This window comes from Nycticebus coucang, chromosome 12 (genome assembly GCF_027406575.1).
Source record: "Nycticebus coucang isolate mNycCou1 chromosome 12, mNycCou1.pri, whole genome shotgun sequence".
NCBI lineage: Eukaryota > Metazoa > Chordata > Mammalia > Primates > Lorisidae > Nycticebus > Nycticebus coucang.
The window spans coordinates 68406907-68417696 of NC_069791.1; the positions used below are offsets into that span (position 1 = coordinate 68406907).

General features: G+C 44.2%; 1 pseudogene; it reads right to left on the reverse strand.

The window, feature by feature from the left end:
* Nucleotides 1-2738: 2738 nt before the first annotated feature.
* Nucleotides 2739-10356, reverse strand: LOC128561979 (60S ribosomal protein L35a-like; annotated as a pseudogene).
* Between the last annotated feature and the right edge of the window lie 434 nt (nt 10357-10790).

The window sequence follows — 10790 nt, forward strand, 5'->3', positions numbered from 1 at the left end:
GTAGCCCTTAGGTACACAGGCTTAAAGCTTTGCTCTTCTTGGGAGGAATCTGGGATCATATGTGATTTTGTGCCTATAGCATGATGTATCTATAACAGGGCACGGTATTGCTCAAACTCTTAAGGGTTGTGACAGAAAACATAATTCAAACTGACTTTATATGTTAACAGTAATATATGCGTGCTTGCTGGGTGCCTGGCACTGATGTAAGTGCTTTACAGGACCTTCTCACTTCAGCCTCCGGGAAACCCAAAGAGGAAATGTTATTCCTACTTTACAGATGAAGACACAGGTCAGAAGTTGAGTGACTCACACTGCAAGCGGTGTTGCTGGGATGTAAACTCCCTGTGTCTGGCTGGGGAGAGGAGTAGCAAGGTTAGGATGAAGAAAGAACACAAAGGAGGGACGTCTGAGAAAGGTCAGGCACCACCTGACAGAGGCTAGAACAGTGTCACCATTCTTCTCTCCCCAGGCTTTTCTCTTATCATCATGGCATAGACCAACTCCAGTGGAAACAAAAGCAGGAACCTCCTGCTACCCCTGGATGGCTTTGCAGAGTCCTGTTTCTAACCTCGACCTATCTTGCACCTGAGGGATTGACTTTCATGGACTTTAGTCCGCAGAAGTGGGCTGTAGGGCTTGGGCAGGCAAAGGAGGTAGATTGCTCAGAGGAAGGTTATGGTAATTTTAGCAGAAAGAGATTGGCTAATAGACTGCAGAAGCAGTAGTTTGGAGCCAGGACATCTGGATTCTGTTCTGCTTGTGACACTTTGTAGCCATTTCTTCTCTTTGACCTCAGCTTCCCTATTAAAAGAGGCATTTAGCTCTCCATGTTCCCTTCCAATTTTTGTGTGCTGTCACAGAATTCCATACCAGTTTTCCTGAATTCAGGATCGATACAGCAGACTTTCTGGGTACTCCCATTCCAAGCCCATTTCTTTATACACTCTTCCGTTATGGGGGGGTGGGGGGGGAGGAATGTCTGTGTTTTTCTGTCTTTACCACAAGGGGTAATTCTCATTACCATTTTGCTTTATTATTTTAACTTCCTTCATTTCTTGTTTCTTTTCCATCTTAACTTTGCCACTTCTTTCCCAGGCCAGAGACGATGGTTTGTTTTTTTTTTTTGAATCTCACTCTGTCACTCTGGGTAGAGTGCTATGGAATCATAGCTCACAGCAACCTCAAACTCTTGAGCTCAAGCAATCCTCTTAACAGCCTCCTGAGTAGCTGGAACTATAGGTGCCTACTACAACACCCAGCTAGTTGTATAGGCAGGAGTCACAGTCTTGGTCAGGCTGGTCTTGAACTCCTGAGCTCAACCATTCCACCTGCTTCAGCCTCCCAGAGTGCTAGGATTGCAGACATGAGCCACCACACCTGACTGAAACAGTGAGTTTAAATCTCAGCTCACTTCAGTGTTAGTCACTAACCTGTGAGCCCATTTCCTCATCTGTAAAATACTATCATCTGAATCCTTGGGTTGTTGGGAGATAGTGAGAAGGTCTGTGTAAAGCACTTAAATGCCTGGCACCCAGCATATTATTTAGCATTATTATTATAATCTCTACATATTTGGTTTCAGAGTGTTCAGTCATTTGCATCACTGCTTAGTGCATTCCAGAAACACTTGAAACAACACTGTGTTCAGGACCATTCCACATGTTAATTGACATTTCCAGGTCACAGACATTACTGTATATATCTCTAGTGTTTGGGATAGGGAGGGATGGCTGGACCAAGGTGAGATTAGGCTGACTAGACCTCCTCAGTGGGTGCCCATTAGCCACAGGGGAGCGCTCAGGATCTTTCAATGGCCTTTCCCCACCTGGCTCTACCTTCTTTAGTGGTCTCATTTCTGCACAGCTCCCATGAGCCTTTTAGCTCCAGGCTTGATAGAACTCACTACTTGGCTCTCCTAACCTCATCAAACCTCTGGGCTCCCCACATACAACCCTCACTGTCCTGAATTTCCTTCCCACCTTCTTGTCCTGTCCTTTCAGCCTTCAAGTCTCAGGTCAAAGGTCAACTCCTACTGAACCCAAGAGAAAATAGGACTGGGTTTTGGTGACTTCATGCTTTATATCTTCTGTATTCCAACCCTTCACATGTTGTAGTGTAATTGTTTTCCCATCTGTCTCCCTGACCACACAGTGAGATCAATTTTTTTTTTTTGAGATGAGGTCTTCCTATGTTTGCCAGGCTATAGTGCAGCAGCTACTCACAGGGGGGATCATTGTGCACTATAGCCTCGAATTCCTGGTGTCAAGCAGTCCTCCCAGGTAGTTGGATCTATAGGCATGCACCACTGTGCCCAGCTAGAGATCTTTGAGGAAGTGCTCTTTTTACTCATCTTGGAATTTCTGGGACTTAATGATTGCCTCATAAATAATAGGTACTCAATTTATGTTTAAGGAATGAGGAATGAATACCCCTAGATAAACAGTAGGTCATGCATTAAAAAATATTGGAAGAGCCTCAGCATATGGGGCAGAAATTAGCAAAACTGACCTGTCCATATCTGTCTCCATTCCCTCTCCACTTTATCCTCCATCTCCACTTGCAATGTACTTGGCTACCTTGGTCTTCTCCTAACACCACTTCTGGTACCCTCTTTGATCTGGCCCTTCAGGGAGGCTCTGTTATGTTAGACAGATGTGGAGGTGGTTGGGTCATTCCTAAGCCCTTTCTAATGGCCTGTTTTTTTTTTTTGTTTTTTTTTTTTTGTAGAGACAGAGTTTCACTTTATGACCCTTGGTAGAGTGCCATGGCATCATACAGCTCACAGCAACCTCCAACTCCTGGGCTTTTGCGATTCTCCTGCCTCAGCCTCCCGAGTAGCTGGGACTACAGGCGCCCACCACAATGCCCGGCTATTTTTTGGTTGCAGTTCAGCCAGGGCTGGGTTTGAACCCTCCACCCTCGGTATATGGGGCCGGCGCCTTACCAACTGAGCCGCAGGCGCCACCCTAATGGCCTGTTTGTTAATTATTGATAGATTTTTTTCCTTTTTCTATGGAAACTGCTATTTGCCAAGAGTAAATTCTTTTTTTTTTTTTTTTATATATATCTTGTTGAATATTGTCTGGGCAACAGGTAGTCTTCTGGGTTATGAGATGTTAATCACAATGCTGATACAACTGGAGGCCTCTGCTGATTTTTCAAACTGCACAGGGTGGAGACCCTAAATCTCTCTTCAGCCCTCTTAAAAGGCACTTTAAACTTCTAAACTTAGGTAAGCAGAAGCTTTCCCAGGAAAGTGCTTGTTGCTGGGATCACTGCTGAGTGGCTATCCACTTACCCAGTGTGCCAAAACCAGTCTCACTCTGCCCCTGAGGGTTACGGCTGTAAGGCAGCTCAGTTCCCGCCTTTAGGCTCCTCAGTCACTAGGTTACTAGCTCCCGCCCAATCCTTGCTTTGCGACCCTGAGGGCAGAGCTTGCCGGGGCAGTTCTCTCACAATGGCTCTCTGCGGCCCACAGCTGAACACTATTAGCTCCGTCTTGCTCAGTGGCTCAGTCTGAGGCCCCAGACCATGCCCAAAGTTCTCCGCACTCCCGCTCAAGCTCTCCCCAAGGCAGTTCAACCGAGTGCCAAGTCCAAAAACACCAAAGCAGTTCACAGGTAAGGCCTTTCTTGTTTGTAGTCTCACTGATGCTGTACTTACAGCTGCTGGCGGGATTAGACCCATCAAACACATGCAACCACTTGCCAATTTTCCACTGTTTTTGTCCTCATCTTTGGGTCCAGAAGTCTCTTGCTGACTCCCTGTATCCTCAAAGGGATGATTATAGGCATATCCCACCAGCCAGAGATGCCTGGAGTTTTATCTCCCCAGACTCATGGTCCCCAGCTGCAGGGAAGCTGTTAACTCGGCTGCCATCTTGCTTTCACTGTCCAGAGATTTAGTAATTGGCCAAGTTCCTGTGAACAGGTTTGCTATATTGTGTTTAGGTCTTCAGTTAAGATTCCACATTGTTCTGTGATTCAACCAAGGAAGAAATTGTATTTTCTTGGGTTGATGTAGATTATTACAAAGTATACTAAGGAAGCCATCTAATTCCTTTTTCTGATCTTGTAGCAAACAAGAGTCTGTGAACTTCTAGCCCGGCCTTTTGTTTTGAGCTGCCATCCTTAATTAATTGTTCCATATTACTAAACAGACTTAAGTTTTTGCCAAAAATAGCCTGAGCTTCTGCATTGTCTTGATCAACTGCCTTCTTCCCATCCAGTCTGGAATGGAGACCAGACACATCTTTTGTGGTGTCTTCAACTGTGCTAAGCAGCTCGCTAGCAGCATCATGAAGTGTCACTTCAGTACTTCCCAAAACTGATGTGATGTATTCTTCTTTAACAAGTTGTAATTTAGTTTCTTGCAAATGTTTTTGAGTGCTTTCAAGTTCCTGTGTCTTATTTTGCAGGTCATATTTACACTGGTCAAGTTCATTTTTATTAGTCATAAACAACTCTGTAACCTTCATCAGAGGTGTTCTCTTTTCTCTGTCACAGATGTGAAGTTGGCACCATCTTTCCAGCAGGAGAATCACCACTGCTCAATGGCCTTTAGTACAGGCCAGATGGAAAGCAGTCCTGTGAACTGTTTTGGTGTTCTTGGACTTAGCACTCAGCCAAACTGCCTTGGGGAGAGCCTGAGCAGGAGTGTGGAGAACCCTGGGCATTGTCCGGGGCCCCAGACTGAGCCACTCCAAGAGTAAATTCTTAATCATGAGTGGTTCAGTATGTTTACTTAAAGTTTTGCTCACAGTTATTCCTCCTTTGTAAAGTGAATCAAACATCTAGCAGTAAGCCTGGTGTTTCTGAGATAGGACTTATACTTCAGCCACTCCATCTCACCATTCAAACCAGCAGTGCCAGCTCCTTCTTTATACTCTGCTTACTAAGTCCAACATTTTCTTTTCTCCTTGTAACTGCTTGGCAAAGCAGTTAGAAATATGTTTCCCGGGCAGCGCCTGTGGGTCAAAGGAGTAGGGCGCCGGCCCCATGTGCTGGAGGCGGTGGGTTCAAACCCAGCCCCGGCCAAAAACTGCAAAAAAAGAGAAAGAAATATGTTTCTCTGTCCCTGACAGGAAAGCTCACAGAAATCTATAGAAAAGTGCAACTTGAAGTTCGTGTCCAGATTCTCCTATCTAAATATGGGTAACAAGGCAAAATGTGGTGATGGTGTTGTGCACCTGTAATCCCAGCTGCTTGGAGTGCTGAAGCAGGAGGATCGTTTGAGCCCAAGAGTTTGAGGTTGCAGTGAGCTTTGATGACACCACTGTACTCTACCTCAGAAAACAGAGCAAGACTCCATCTCAGAGAATAAATAGGGACAAAAATGCCCTGTAATGAAGAAGTGATATTTTGTTTCTGAAAAAAAAAAAGAAAGAAAGAAAGAAATGAAACCACAAAACCTCTAAAACACAGTGGGCCAAACCTAGAGGTGAATAATAGTCACTCATGCCTGAGAAAACTCAGGACTCTTGACTGTTTTATGCAAAGTCATGCAAACATGGCTGAATCAAGCGTTCATTTGACAAACAGTTATGCATGCTTACTGTGGGTTATGATATGTGCTAGCACTGTTGGGGTTTCAAATTGGCCAAGAGACCATTTCACCTGGAACTGAAAAGGTCCAGTTTGGAGGAGAAAGAAATACATTAGAGAGCAGGAACGACTGCAACCTATAGGTCTTCATTGAATTTGTATAAATAAAGGCAGTTAGTTAGGAATTAAGTAGGATAAACTGATGAGGTAGAATGGTAGTGATAGAATGCTTGAGTCAGGAGTAGACAAAGGAAAACCCAGATGAGTTTGCTTAATAGAATCTACTCTCCAGGCAACAAAATAAAACTTGCACTCATACCTTTAATTGAGGTCCCTAATGTTTGTGTACCAGTAGGCATCCATGTAGTCCTGTGTGTACCAGTGGGCTGGAAGCTTGCTCTGTGCATTACTCTACGATACCATGTGACTACTATTGGCTGATAGAATTTGGGAAACATAGTATGTTCAAAGCCAAACTGCAGTCTGTGTTATACCTGTACATAAAAGGAACATATCTGTATATTTTGCCTCCAGAAATATAATTTGTCAGACAAACCAATCATTGTGCCTAAAATGTCTTTCATTGTGTTTTACAATAATTTACACAAATGAGCTTTGTTTCATGTCGTTAACCTACTACAAGGTGATGTTCCCCATTCCAGTCATGCAGCTCGCTTTCCAGCACAGAAACCCCTGGTGACTACAGCTGGAGAGGAAACATCTGCTCTCTGTGGGAACTGCTGAAGCCCTTCTGGCAATCCCAGGCAGGCAAGGCCCTGAGGATCAACGGTACCTGGCTAGCAGATGAAAACTTCTACAACATTACATTAGACTGTGTGCCTCTCCAAAATCCAGTAATCTATAATGGCCAGAATTGGAATTAACAAAGAAATGCTACTATTTTTCAAGAAGAAAAACGTAAGAAATTTATACAGGCACCCGAGAGTAAAAGGGGATGTTGGCTAGATGCGATGCTAGGACGTGAGGCATAACCTAGACAAATGGTGGTCTATGACAGATCTGAGTTTAAAAAACACGACAAACCTTTAGGATAATAAAGAAAATATCACCCGGCACAGTGGCTCATACCTATAATCCTAGCACTCTGGGAGGCCGAGGCAGGTGGCTTGCTTGAGCTCACAGGTTGGAGACCAGCCTGAGCAAGAGTGAGACTCCATCTCTAAAAAATAGCCAGATGGGCGGCGCCTGTGGCCCAGTGAGTAGGGTGCTGGCCCCATATACTGAGGGTGGCAGATTTGAACTTGGCCCAGCCAAACTGCAACAACAACAACAAAAACAGCCAGGCATTGTGCCAGTCGCCTACTCGGGAGGCTGAAGTAAGAGAATTGCCTAAGCCCAAGAGCTGGCGGTTGCTGTGAGGTGTGACGCCATGGCAGTCCACCAAGGGCAACAAAGTGAGACTATCTTTAAAAAATAAAAATAATTTAAAAATAAATGAAAAATACAGGTGTGGTGGGCACCTGTAGTCCCAGCTACTTAGGAGGCTGAGGCAAGTGAATCACTTGAGCCCACGAGTTTGAGGTTGCTGTGAGCTGTGACACCATAGCACTCTATCTAGGGCCACAAGATGAAACCCTGTCTCAAAATAAAATAAAGAATATATCCCAGCTGGGCAGGATGGTATGCACCTGTAATCCCAGCTACTTGGGAGGCTGAGGCAGGGGTTTACTCCAGCCTGGGCAACACAGTAAGACCTCATCTCTACAAAACAAAAATAGAAAATAAAATCAAAAACTTCTCTTTATTAAGACACTGTTAAGAGGGTGAAAAAGCAAGCCATAGAGTGGGAGAAGATACAATAGAAATAACCAACAAAGAACTAGGATCTAGAATAGAGAACTGAAAATAAGTAAGAAAAAGACATTCAAATTGAAAAAAAGGCAAAGGACTTGTGTAGGCACTTAGAAAGAAGAAAAAAAAACAAATAGCCGAGTGCTCACCCACAGCATTAAGCAGGGAAATGTGAATTAAGCCTACACTGAGATACGTCCTGAACATGCTAAGTGGAAGAATGAGTTGTACCATCCCTGGGGAAAATCAGTGATGCGATCTCTGAAGATGGAATTGCCCTGTGGGCTAGCAGTGCCTTAGGTGAGATATATATACACCAAAGGCACACACAGAATGTGCTTAGCAGTAATGTTTGTAGCAGCCCCATGTGTCCATCTACATTGGAATGGGTTGATAAATGTGATACAGTCACACACTGGGATATTACTGGCAATAAAAAATGGAATACAACTAAATAAGAGCATGGATGTTTTGAACATATGCCAAGTAAGAAGAGCCAAACACAAAATAGTATATGTAGGGCGGCGCCTGTGGCTCAGTCGGTAAGGCGCCGGCCCCATATACCGAGGGTGGCGGGTTCAAGCCCGGCCCCGGCCGAACTGCAACCAAAAAATAGCCGGGCGTTGTGGCGGGTGCCTGTAGTTCCAGCTGCTCGGGAGGCTGAGGCAGGAGAATCGCTTAAGCCCAGGAGTTGGAGGTTGCTGTGAGCCGTGTGAGGCCACGGCACTCTACCGAGGGCGATAAAGTGAGACTCTGTGTCTACAAAAAAAATAGTATATGTAAAGTTTAATGAGGATGTATGTTTGGTGGTAAAAGTATAAAGACAAGGAAGTGACTATCATTATGTTAACCTAATAGCCAGAGTGTGGATGCCTCTGGGACACCAAAGGGGCATACTGAAGCTAGATGGTGGCTGGCGATATTCTAATTCTTCACCTGAATGGTGTTTACTTAAGTTTTGCTTTATATAATTGACATTTATGTCTTACACACTTTTCTCTGGGAGGTTTTTGGCTGAGGCTGGGTTTGAACCCACCACCTCCAGCATATGGGACTGGCGCCCTATCCCTTTGAGCCACAGGCGCCGCCCATCTAGGAGGTTTTTTTTTTTTTTATTTTTTTTTATTTTTATTTTTATTTTTTTGTAGAGACAGAGTCTCACTTTATGGCCCTCAGTAGAGTGCCCTGGCCTCACACAGCTCACAGCAACCTCCAACTCCCGGGCTTACGCGATTCTCTTGCCTCAGCCTCCCGAGTAGCTGGGACTACAGGCGCCCGCCACAACGCCCGGCTATCTGGGAGGTTTTTTTAAAAGGACATATGGTATAAGCAATTGTCCTAGTTTTACATGAATAGGGTAACTTATCCAGTGACAGTGTCACAAGTGATTTTCTTTTTTTTTAAGAGATGGAATTTCACTTTGTCTTCTATGCTGGAGTGCAGCAGCTAGTCACAGGTGTCATCAGTGCACTTTAGCCTCGAATTCCTGGGGTCAATCCATCCTGCTTCAGCCTCCCAAGTAGCTGGGACTTTGAGTGCATGCCACCCTGAACAGCTCACATGTGATTTTTAAAATCATCATATCTCTAACAATGCAGAAAAAAAGACAGTATGTGTCCTGGGGAGTGCAAAGAAGGGTGATGGTGACATCAATGTTGAGGATGAAGAAGAAGCTTAAGTTATTGCCATAAAAGTGAGAATGAAAAACATTTATAAAGCTAGGAACAGTGATGTGTACCTGTAGTCCCAGCTTCTGAGGAGGTAGAGGCAGATGGATGGCTTGAGCCCAGAAATTTGAGGCTGTAGTAACACCATGATCACCCCAGGGAATAACCACTATACTCCAGCCTGGGCAAGATACTGAGATGGTAGGAAGGAAGGAAAAGGAAAAACATTTTCTGAAGTAAATTTCATACAGATGTGATTTGAGGCATGTGAATAGACATCTGTTTTATTTTAAATTCTCAAAAATTGAGCCAAAGTGGACCAAATCTATTGAGGGAGGATCTCTTGGGGAAATAAGAGCTCACACCATATATGGGCAGACTCAATAGCTGTTATCAACCCCATTGCATGTTGTCTATAGAGAGAGAAAGTAATTTGCCAGAGTTCACACGGCCAGTCAGAATTCTTGGGTTGCAAACCAACACTTGGAAGGAAGTCCATGGTAGTGCATATTGTGTACCTCACAGAATCAGCAGAAGCCTGGACAACCGCTCACAGGCAGCTGAGAGCCAAACCACAGCTCAGGTCTTGTTCAGCAACCCTGAATGTAACATTGATGTTGGGCACCATGCCATTGCCACTTGCTCTCACTGCCCTCTGGACCCTGGATGCTGGTGTCACTGCATAGGTGACATGAGTTCCTATCTCTTGGTCCTTTTTGTCATTCACTGTAGACCTGGTCTTAGGCTCTGATACTTGAGACTTGGGCTTATGCACACTGGTCTGCAATAAGTGATGATAAATCCTTTGCCCGTATCTTAGGGACAAGAGGTTTGAGAGAGTGAGGATTTTGCCTTTTAGGATTTTTGCTCTGAGAAACCACTGTTTTTCTACACTTTTACATAAAACACTTCCTTTTTAAAATAAAAGAGCACAAATACATGTTTTATTTACTTTCCATCAGTTTAAATCCTCAAGGGGTTCAGTGTCACACAGATTCTGTGTCCAATGGCCTTAGCAGGAAGGTTGGTTAGGAATTTGGCATGAGCCATGCCATTGTTTCCATGGGCCTGAGTTATTTTTACCCAGATTTACCCATATTGATTTTGTTCAGTTTGCTGCCAGGAGTTACTGTGTTGTTCTTTGCTTTGTATACATAAGCACATCCCTTGCCCAAATAGAATTCAGTTTCATCTCAGGCATAAGCATCTTCAATTTTAAGAAGAGCTGTGTGCTCTCTTTGGTTCTGGAGACCCTAATTATAGCCAGCAAAAATGGCCTTTGACCATTTTTGCCTTTTAGAAGCTTCCAGACATATTTGCCTTTTAGACATATTTGCCTTTTAGAAGTCCTGTTCCCAGGAGACCTCCACAAGCCCCAAGATGGCAGGAAGAGGACTACACAAAACACTTCTAACACAGATAGGTGGTTTTTTCCCTCATACCAGCCGATTTTCTGACACCAACTGACTATCCTACAATTCAATTCTATCACAGTCTACCTGGAGTTTAGTATCAGATCCCACAAGTTCAGAGTTCAGTCTCACTCAGATGCCAGTTGCATGCCTAGACCTCCCATACTTCTGACTGAAAATTGGCTATAAATCAGGGGCTCCCACAACCCTATCCTCAGCTTTGAAAATTCCCTAAAAGACTCACAGAAGTCAAGGAAACTCTTTATTTATGTTTACCAGTTTATTATAAAGGATACAACTCAGGCACAACCAGATGGAAGAGATGCACAGGGCCAGGTATGATGAGAGTGGGG